Source organism: Octodon degus, unplaced genomic scaffold, assembly GCF_000260255.1.
Source record: "Octodon degus isolate 3935 unplaced genomic scaffold, OctDeg1.0 scaffold00070, whole genome shotgun sequence".
In the NCBI taxonomy this organism is placed as follows: Eukaryota; Metazoa; Chordata; class Mammalia; order Rodentia; family Octodontidae; genus Octodon; species Octodon degus.
In genome coordinates this window covers 4,468,494-4,478,392 of record NW_004524646.1, presented here as the reverse complement: position 1 = coordinate 4,478,392, position 9,899 = coordinate 4,468,494, and the positions used below count along the sequence as shown (strand labels likewise).

The 9,899-nt window shown below is 48.0% G+C and overlaps 1 pseudogene; it reads right to left on the bottom strand.

The window, feature by feature from the left end:
- Window positions 1-285: 285 nt before the first annotated feature.
- On the bottom strand, window positions 286-741 carry LOC101561823 (annotated as a pseudogene).
- Window positions 742-9,899: the final 9,158 nt, after the last annotated feature.

The window sequence follows — 9,899 nt, the reverse complement described above, 5'->3', positions numbered from 1 at the left end:
GCAGGGGGGCTCCCAGCATGGAGCGTGCGCGTGCTCGCAAGACCCATGTGCGGAAGGCTGTTCCCCAGCTTGGTGCTTGAGGAGACAGTGCACCTGTCGCAGGTGGGGCTTTGGGTTGGCAGCTTTCTATAGCTCTAACAAAATACCTGATACCAACAATTTTTTTTTAAAAATCCTGCCTCAGGTTTATTTGTACAAAGAGTGCAGGAGGACACTAGCCTCCCAAAGATGGCTCCCAGAGGTCACACCAGTCCTTCTGTTTTTACATCAGCAGATAAGAGGCTTCTACTGTGGAGCTTTCGCAGGGGCCTGGACACCTTTGGGGGCCTGGGATAGAGCAGAAGCTGGAGCCTGGGCCTTTAGCTGGCAAGGCCTGTGACCCTCGGCAATGGGGGCACAGATACGCTTTCCAAGCTTGGGGTAGGCTATATAGGCGAATCGAGCGAGCCTGCAGCTTACTCTCTTTGGGATGATTTTGGGCTTGACCTCCTTGGGCTTGACGAGGGCCTTGATAGCCTCGGTGCGTGCACTCATGGCCTTGGCATTGTTTGCTTGCATCTTCTTGAAGCCCTTCTTGTTGTGCTTCTTGGCAAAATGCATGTTCCTAAGGAACTTGAGATCTACCCCGTTCAGAGATTTGTATCTTTGTGACCGAGGTTTCTTGGTGCCATTTCTGTGCCTTTTTCGGGACTGGTTGTACATGGTGTGGTCCTTGGACTTGGCCATAACTGCACTGTAAACTGCGGCTGCTCCTGACATGAACAACTTCAAGGAGGAAAAGTTCATCTTGGCTTGCAATTCCCAGCCAATGGTCACATGTTCATGCTGCTTTACACCTGAGCACAAGATCGGGCAAAGCTGCTCTCCACATGGTGACCAGGAAGCAAAGAAAAAGGTAGGACAGGTGAGGGTCCCCACATCTCCATCAAGGGCACACCTCCAGTGACCTCACTTCCTCTCACAGGGGCCCCAGGGGGCCTCACCTCTTCTCGCTGCCTTGAGATGAGCGGGCCTTCTCCACCAAGTACCATGATGTACTGCGACACCACAGGCCCGAAGGCAAGGACCCAGAACCTATGGATTGAGACCTTTGAAACCATGAACCTAGACAAACCTTTCTTCCTTTCAAATTGATTGTCTGAAATATATTCTTTTTTTTTTAAATTTTATTTATTTGTGTGTGTGTGTGTGTGTGTGTGTGTCTGTGCGTGTGTGGCCAGCTCAGCCCACCAGCGCCTTGTCTCTCTAGGATCTTGCCCCCCACACCCCCGTGAGTCTAAGTTCTCCTACTTCATCTGCACCCCAGTAGGGGCAGCGCTGGCTGGCATGTGGTGCTGGGGGATTGAACCGCGGTCCCTGTGCTTTGTCAAGCTTGTTCTAAGTAGGTGCTTTAGACCACTAAGCCATCTCACCAGCCCCTGAAATATATTCTTATAGTAATGGAAAACTGATTAACAAAAAGGGACACATATGGGAAAAGGCCAAATCATGATGTAGGAGAAAAATGCAGTCCAACAAGTGGTCACACCTTGGCTTTTGCAGAGCCATCTTTCCTGCCATTTCTGTCTGTCTTGCACCACTGCTGTTGTTTATTTGGCCCTTAGTGAATGTTTGTTTTTTTTGAATGAGAGCATAAACTGTGTGTAGAAGTCATTTTTCATTTTTAGAAAATGAAACTACAGGTTTTCATTTTCTCCTCCAACAAACTTGATTTGACATCTCCTCTCTGTAAGAAAGGTCCTGTGCCTAGCACATGCCATTTTTAGCAAATGGGATATTTATTCTCTTATTTGCTGCATTTACTGGCTTGGGGAGTGTTTTGATCCTGAATTTTGAGATTTCTTCATAGATAATCATACTATACTTCCTATTTCTCACGTCAAATTTGCCTCATGGTGGTCGCTATCCTGGAGCTTGAATCGGAGTAGCTTCCCAGAGTAGTCTACTCCCAGTCAGGTCTTCTCAGGGTGTTCTCAGTGCCTTGTCTCTCTAGGATCTTGCCCCCCACACCCCCGTGAGTCTAAGTTCTCCCACTTCATCTGCACCCCAGTAGGGACAGTGGGGAGAGGGCAGGTCCTGGAAATTCTGTTCACATTTAACTGTAAAGGATGCTGGGAGGCAAGGCCTGCTGTCTCCAGCCTTTCCTGTAACACGGGGGCTGTAGTCTCAGTTAGACCAAGGGTGTTGCGCAAGTGCTCCACTTATTTTATAAAAAAAAAAATCAATTCTGCCATCGTTAAGGTCTGGGCCAGGCTGAATGTTCCTCACAGTGTGGTTGTCCCTCCCACACACGTGTCACTGCCATCTCAAACAACGAGGGCCCTGGTGTTCCTCTCTCTCTGCTGCTCAGGGACAAGAGCCATTTCTTCATCTCCTGAAGATCACGGTGGCTTGAGCAGGAGGAGGCAGAACGTAGGGACTCGTGCCCCTCCTATGAAAGTCACTGCAGCTTGGCAGCCCCTGCCCATCCCCCTGGCCCAGGGCCCTCCACTCCAGGGCACTGCATGGCCCTATGGCCTGCTTGTCCCTCTATCCCCCCAGCTCCCTGACATAATCTCAGAGAGTCTTGGGAACAGATATTTGGGCAATGGCAGCTAAAGTCAGATTTGATATGCATTTTAGAATTTATACTAATAGTAACCTTGAAAATACATCAACATTCAAAATGGTCTTTTAAAAAATGTGCCCAGGAGAGTCTCAGGTCATCTGACTGACCGATGACCTTTGTCATTCTTTCCTGTTAGCTGAAGCCACCAGGAAGGCTGAAGCACAAAAGCTTCTGACACAGACCCTGGGGACATCCAGGTGCTGCTAGAGGGCCTATGAGGGTCACAGGGCTGGCACTTCCATAGGGTTCACTTGGCACCAAGGAGCACTCTGAGAGCTCTTCCTGGGTGGCCTCATTTCTTTTCACAGGGTTGAGGGCAAAGGGTCTGAATGGAGGGGAGGAATCAGAGGCCTTCCCGGTAACTTCTGACTGATGGGATGGGAAAGACAAGACAGGACAGGACAGGACAGGGTCAGGGAGGGCTTCCAGGGTTGGGGGTAGGACTTGCAGGCTGGCCCTGCAGGACACAGTGGCTTAGGAGGACACAGTCACGTAAAATGTCTAAGCCCATGCACTGGGAGGAACAAATAACACTTTTGAATTCAAAGGAACAATTTATCTCAGGAACCAACAATGGCAGGTGGCATTGTGAGCGGAGAGGGAGGGGAAAGGAAGAAAGGAGGGGTGAGCATGTTCAGACAGGACTGGAGCAAGAGAGGTCCCTGCCTTTCTGTGCCTGCTGCAGCCTCTAATCACTACCTTGAAGAGGCCCAAGGAAAGAGTCTTCAGAGGTCATGAACACCACGGTGGCCACCACCATTAAGCCCTCTGCGTATGTGGCAGGCACATTTATGTCCATTGCCTTTGACAGCCACCACTGTTCTGCAAGGTAGATTCTTGTCTCTGTTCTTACAGATGAGGAAAGTGAGGCCCAGTGTAATTTTCTCAAGGTCACTCAGTTCATAGGTCAGCACAGGAAAGTGTAGGAGACTGGAACAGATCATGTGCATAATAAATAATTGTGGGACGTACTGAGAAGAGCAGAGGTAAGAACACCCAGGAAAGTTCTAGAAGGAAAGCAGGTGTACTTGGCACTTGATGGGCAGGGTGAATTACTACCAACAGAGGGAAGGGCAAGAGCACTGGGGCAAGGGGAAGCATATAAGCAAGTGATGGAAGCAGGGGTAAATCCAGCTTGGAGCCTGCAGCAGCGAAGGCTGTCCTGAGAGGGCAGAAGCTAAGCCGGGGAGTGGTGTCACCATAACACGTATGGCGTAAGGCTTTGTACTGGCTTGAGCAGGGCTTACACATCAGCACAAGGTCTTGAACCAAAAAGCGTCAGGCCGAAAACAGTGATTCAGGAGATTAAAATCCAAAGCACATAGTTTCCCATCAAAGGCAGGGCCACGGGGACGCTGATGACACAGCCAAACACAGTCACTACCTAAGGGTTTCTTTTAGCATAGTGTATACAGTGATACCTCTGTTGCTGAATGGTTCCAAGCTCAAACTTTCACTATTTGAACAGCAAAGTTTGAAAGAAACCCACTTGGTGTTCATAACTTTGCTTGAAAAGGCCCAAGGAAAGAGTTTTCAGAGGTCATGAATAGTTGGTAGTCAACTGAAAACCCCACTATACATGAATACAAAGGCCTGGCCTTTGACGTGTAGATGACACATATACTAGGTGGTTTCCTTTTCTCTGGGTTTAACTGATATTTGTTACTTTATCTGGAAAAACTAAGGCCCACAAGCAAAACCCTTGTGTGTGTGTGTGTGTGTGTGTGTGTGTGTGTGTGATTGTTCACACAGCACAGCATGGGAGAGGAGTTTTTGCCTGGCCTGAATCCTCAAGAGGTGCCCAGGAGGAGGGCTGGTTCTGAGGACATGCAGGATGGGGTCCCCAGAATGCACCCAGATGCTAGACTCTATATAGATCCATTTGTAACAATCTCTTCTACCGAGATGTGGCAAAACCTAGAGATTGGTTTTGATTTTTTTTTTTTTTAACAAAATTACCAAATCAAGCTTACACACACACAAAAGAACTTCCCCTGTGGCTCTGAGAAGCAGGAGGCAGGTGGAAATGGTCGCTGCGATGAGAAGGGTTGGTCACCTGGGTGCATCATGGCATCAAGTCCTGGATGCCCACGCTTGACCAGTCAGACAACATGACAATGAAATAGCAGAAAAGGCAAAATATGACCAGCTGCTGCTCTGTTCAAGTGTGGTCACAGGTAGCCCTCTGTGGCTGTCACACGAAGACTCATTTGCCTGCTCCTCCCGGGAGACCCCAGTTCTTCCTTGACTACTCTGTTCTTTCACCTCCTCCTGGAAAACATTCCTTAGGCTTCTGGGCAATAATAAACTCTACAGGTGATGAAAAATGAAGTCGCCCTGCATTCCATTCTCCAGGTAAGTTCACTTAATTCCACTGGCACAATGAGTTGACACAAGCAACAGTGGCCACACGCTCCTACCGGGCTGCAGTGGTTACTTAGCAACACACTAGAAGCTGTGTTAAGCAGGCCGTGTTTGTGTCCACGTATGTGCACAGAACCAGAGCCACCATGGCACGTGGATGGACATGTTAAGCAGGCAACCACTTCTCCAGAATTGACTGCAATATAGTCATCTAACAGAGTCTGAAGGGCTGTAGTGCTTTTGAAATTGCTTTGTGAATCTGGAGCTAATTTTAAGGGTCAAGGATCATCTCTGTGCATGCCTGCCATTACGATGTTCTGTGCTTACAAGAGAGTAGCTTAGAACAGCTGCTCTGAAAAGCAGCCCTAGCTTCTAACTCCATCAACCCCTCCTGCTTTCTGTTGTTTGAGCGATCCCAGAGAACATACATTATTTCTATTTTACTTCCTACAGGAGAGGTTCAGAGAGGACAAGACCCATTTCCAGGCTCACGGTAGGACAGTACGGCATTTGAAAGGGAGGAAGGACAAAGGGCCACGGGCTGCTGCCTGGCTCAGTTGTGGTCATTTTTAGGCCTCTGTGGGTTGTCAGATGAAAAATCCTAGCTTCCTCCTCTCCGCTATGGAATTTCCATTCTTCCTCCGCCCCTCACTGGCTGCAGATCTGCACATACTGTCACGTCCCTGGGTCTCGTAGGACGCTTCTGGCTTGAGACTTGAATGCTGATAGACTGACTTCCCAGAGGTGGAAGCCAAGGTGTCCCAGATGTTGACGACGTATGTCTCCACTCTTCTGAAGTGCAGCATCCAGTGGCTGTGGTCCTGCTGGGCCAGAGTGGGGTGGCAGTAGTCATCCGGTACACTGTCCATGCTGCCACCACTCTGGTGCCCTACCAGGCTGCTCAGGTGAAGGAACGAACGAGCCTAATGCCACACGCAGCTGAGTCTTGGGCTTCACTAGCTGAACAAGAATATAATGGTTTCCGTTACCTGATACTCGGGAGTTTTATTTTTCTGTAAATGACACTACTTTTGCCCGTTGCTAGAGAATTATAAGTTCTCATTGTTCAAATTTTTGTTCCAGTAATTGCTGTGGTGACACACAGAGAGGAACAGAGCTGCCTCCTCTACTGAACCAGGGAGCCAGGGTGAGTCAGGGATGTGCTGTAGTGGGCACCGAGCCTCCGGATGCCAAGACACACGTCATGATGGCTCGCAGCTCTCAGGATCTTGGTGTGGCCTTGCCGGGAGACTGCGCCGAAGCATTCAAGTCCCGGCTCAGTCTGTTCCACCCTGAATGCAAGGCGGCGTAATGCAGCTAGGCTTCTTTGCCGCTTTCTGTTGCTGGGGACTCAGCAGTTAGCTATGAGCTGAGTGCCTAGCTGCAGAGGAACAGAGCCGGGCCTCACCCCACCTGCCACCCCCCACTCTGGTCCTGGCCGCAACTCCGGGTGCAACCTGTCTCTGAGCCGTACCTGGTGTGAGATTGAAACCATTTTCCTGCGGGAACCATCACTCACCCTCTCATCTGTGTCTGTTCCTTAAATATCTTCTCTCTCTCTCCCCCTTCCTCCCTTCCCCTTCCCCTTCCTCCCTTCCCTTCCTTTCCCCTCCCCCTCCCTGTCTCTGTCTCTCCCCAGCTCTTCTCCCTCTTTCTTTTTCTCCTTCTCTTAATAAATACCCATCAATTTCTTGCTAAGTTCTAGACACACTGGGAGATGTAAAAATGATTGACTCATTCTTCATGGTGACAAAGCCCCTCCTCGCGGGACACAGTACCTTTTTTCCATGCAACAGCTTTTATTAAAGATGTACTAGCAAAAGAGGGGCCTTTGTAACTCAGCACTACCAGCAACTTCAAACTGAACATCAGACACAAATGTCTTCAAAAATCTTTATCCTACTCTGCCTCATGTCTCAGGGGTCTCTCTTTCCCTTGCCTGAAAAGGGGAGACCTCTGTTCCTGCCTCCCAGTGAGCACCTGGTGGCCATCTCCCAGGATGGGGGCACTCCCTCACTCTTCCCCTATCTGTCTGTCTACAGGAAGTCATAGCACACAGTCACTGCTGCTCTGCAGCCTCTGTCCTGCCCCTTGCAAATAGTTTCTGAGTAGCCTCAATCAATTGGGCTTTATTGCACATGAAAATAGGTGCACCTGCTAACAATCGCATGACTGGTTTTTTCTCTTAGTTCATGAACTGATCCGGGCAGGGATTGCCTCTTATTTGCCCCCTTTTGTTTTGTCTCTCAGCTCCAGGTGTGAGGGTAGGTGAGCAGTGTGAAGCTTTATAAATATTTTTGCCAGATGGAAAAATATCCTTGCATTGGGTTTGAACACATGAGTTGATTCCTTTATGCAACAGAAGCGAGATGCATTTAGGGGGCCTGGGCCTAGCTCAGTCCTTTAAGTGGCTGCTTCCACAAAGCTGTCAGCCTCAGGTTGCTGGAGTTTGAACCTCACAACTCTCCCGCTGGCCAAAAGTGCCCTGAAGGCATTTGAGGAACAACAACAACAAAAAAAATCCTTATTCCAGAAGCGAGATGCAAGTCAGGATCTGACAACAACCTTCCAACTCTGCTTGTTGAAGAGGCTGCTTAGATCCAGGATAGAAAAAACTCAGATGAGTGACAAGTGTGTGGCATGGACAGTTGAGACCTCAATCAGGAGGAGGCTAGCATTGGTTCTCTTCCTGGCTTTGAAATTTGAATTTCAAAACAAAGCAAAGCAAAACAAAACAGGACTCAGTGCTGACCTAAAAATAGAAATACAACTCGGAGGAGCCAGTGAATGAGGGAAGTTTGCACCGGCTTGGAAATAATGATGATGACGATGATGATGATGATAATAATAATGGTTGAATATCCCTATCCAAAATATTTGGGAAACATTTTGGATTTTGGAGTTTTTTAAATTTTGGAATATTTGCATATATACCATGAGCTGTTTAAAATTCATTTACACTTCATATACACTTATACGCATAGTTTGAAGGTAATTTTATAGATTTTTATTTATTTTGTGCTTGAAGTTTCACGGTACAGAATCTTTCACTTATGTTCCAAAGTGGATTGAGTTGTGCAGCATTTAGAATTTTGAATTAAGGATGCTCAGCATGTAATAATAATAATAGAGGCAAAAACTCTTACAATGAAACCCTGCGTTCTAGGAAGCGTCTTCGGCACGACCCATTCGTCGTCAGCGGCTCTGCGCTCATCCTTATTCCTTACCATCTCCTCTTGGCTAGCTGATTCGCTCGTCCTACTAGGGCCAGGACACTATCCAGTGGAGTGAGATAAAGAAGAAATAAGCTCGGTCGGAGCGGTAGCAGCTTTCTCCAGCTCCCAGCCCCGGGGCTGGCATGGTTCCGGGCGCCAGGACTGGGAATGTCAGCACTCCGGGAGGCTGAGGCAGGCAGATCGCAAATTTGAGGCCAGCCTGGGCAACTTAGTCAGACCCTGTGTCAAAATAAATTGTTTATTTTTTTTAAATAAATTGTTTAAAAAACAATTAGGGATGCAGCTCAGTGGCAGAGTGTGGCGCCAAGCATGTGGGTTTAATCCTCAGTTCTGCAAAAAAAGGAAAAATGTTCTGAGTTTTTTCCTTTCTTCTTTTCCTTGTCCTTTCCTTTCTTTCAATGTATATATTTTCATGTGTTATTTAATGTTGCTCAAAGCAAAGCCAAGTTAAAAGTTGAAATTATTAAAATTTTAGTGTCTTCGTGTTGTGTGATGCTAGTTTTATTTTTTTATTTTTTATTTTTTTTGTGGAACCGGGGATTGAACTCAGGCCCTTGGGCTTGCCAGGGAAGTGCTTATTCCACTGAGCCATCTCCCTGGCCCGATGCTAGTTTTAGATGCTAGCACTAGCACAGGTAATTTGTGTGCGGACTCACCGCAGTCATGTAATTCCTACTTCGAAGCTGGTTTGCACATGCATGATTTTTTTTTTTTTTTTTTTTCTTTCACCAGGCAGGGAAATGCTGCAGAAATTGAGCAAACTGGGCTTCTTTCCCTTCCAGAGCCAAAACTATACCAGCTCTTTTTGCTCTTGCAGAGAAAGAGCATGAGGGGGCTGGGGCGAGGAGGGAAAATGGAGGGGTGGGGGAGGGCGGTCTTGGAGGCAAAGATGCCCCATCTTCCTTTCCCTTCCCTGCATTTTTTTTTTTTAACCAGGGATCAAACTTACACTTGCCAGGCAGGCACTCATGTAACCGCGTTGTCCTCTGGCACCCTGCATCTTCTTATGAGGGTGCAGCTGGAGCAGTTGGGTGGGGTCTTCGGCCTTCTGTGTTGACGCTCTGTTGGGTGTGGAAGGGGATGACCTCTGCCAACAGCTCGCCTTGGCCTCGCTTGGAGCCTCTCTGAACAGCTGTCCTTCGCTGACCAGAATTCCACATTCATGGGCCTGGTGAAAGTGTTATGCAAATGAGGTGACAAGGCGAGGAGGGCACACAGCACTAGGTCCTGAGTTCACAGCTGTGCTTCCTTGTCCCACCAAACTGCTCTTGCAAACCCAAGATCACAGCCACCACTGTGGAGAGATTCAGAAGCCCCAACTGTGGACACGCTGGGGCTGGAGCTCCACCATGCCTCTAGCCTGTCCTGTCATAGAGACACTTCTCAACCAATAACTAATTTGATTAATTAATGAACAAATGTTAATTCTTAAGCACAGGGCTCATTAACCACAATTCAGTTTTCTACGGGTGGTAGACAGAATCAAGATGCTAATCCCTTGGATAAGGCTTTATAGTTTCTGAACCAAGATTTTTAATTTGCTTTCCTTCCATGAGATTGATTAATCAGCTGCAGTGCTGAGTAGGCTCGAGTTCCATCCATCCCAGTTTTGGTTAGGCAGTCCTCAAGAGAGAAGGGCATGGACATTGATGAGGCATGGAAAATGCAGGTTCCTGCAAGGGAAAGATGAA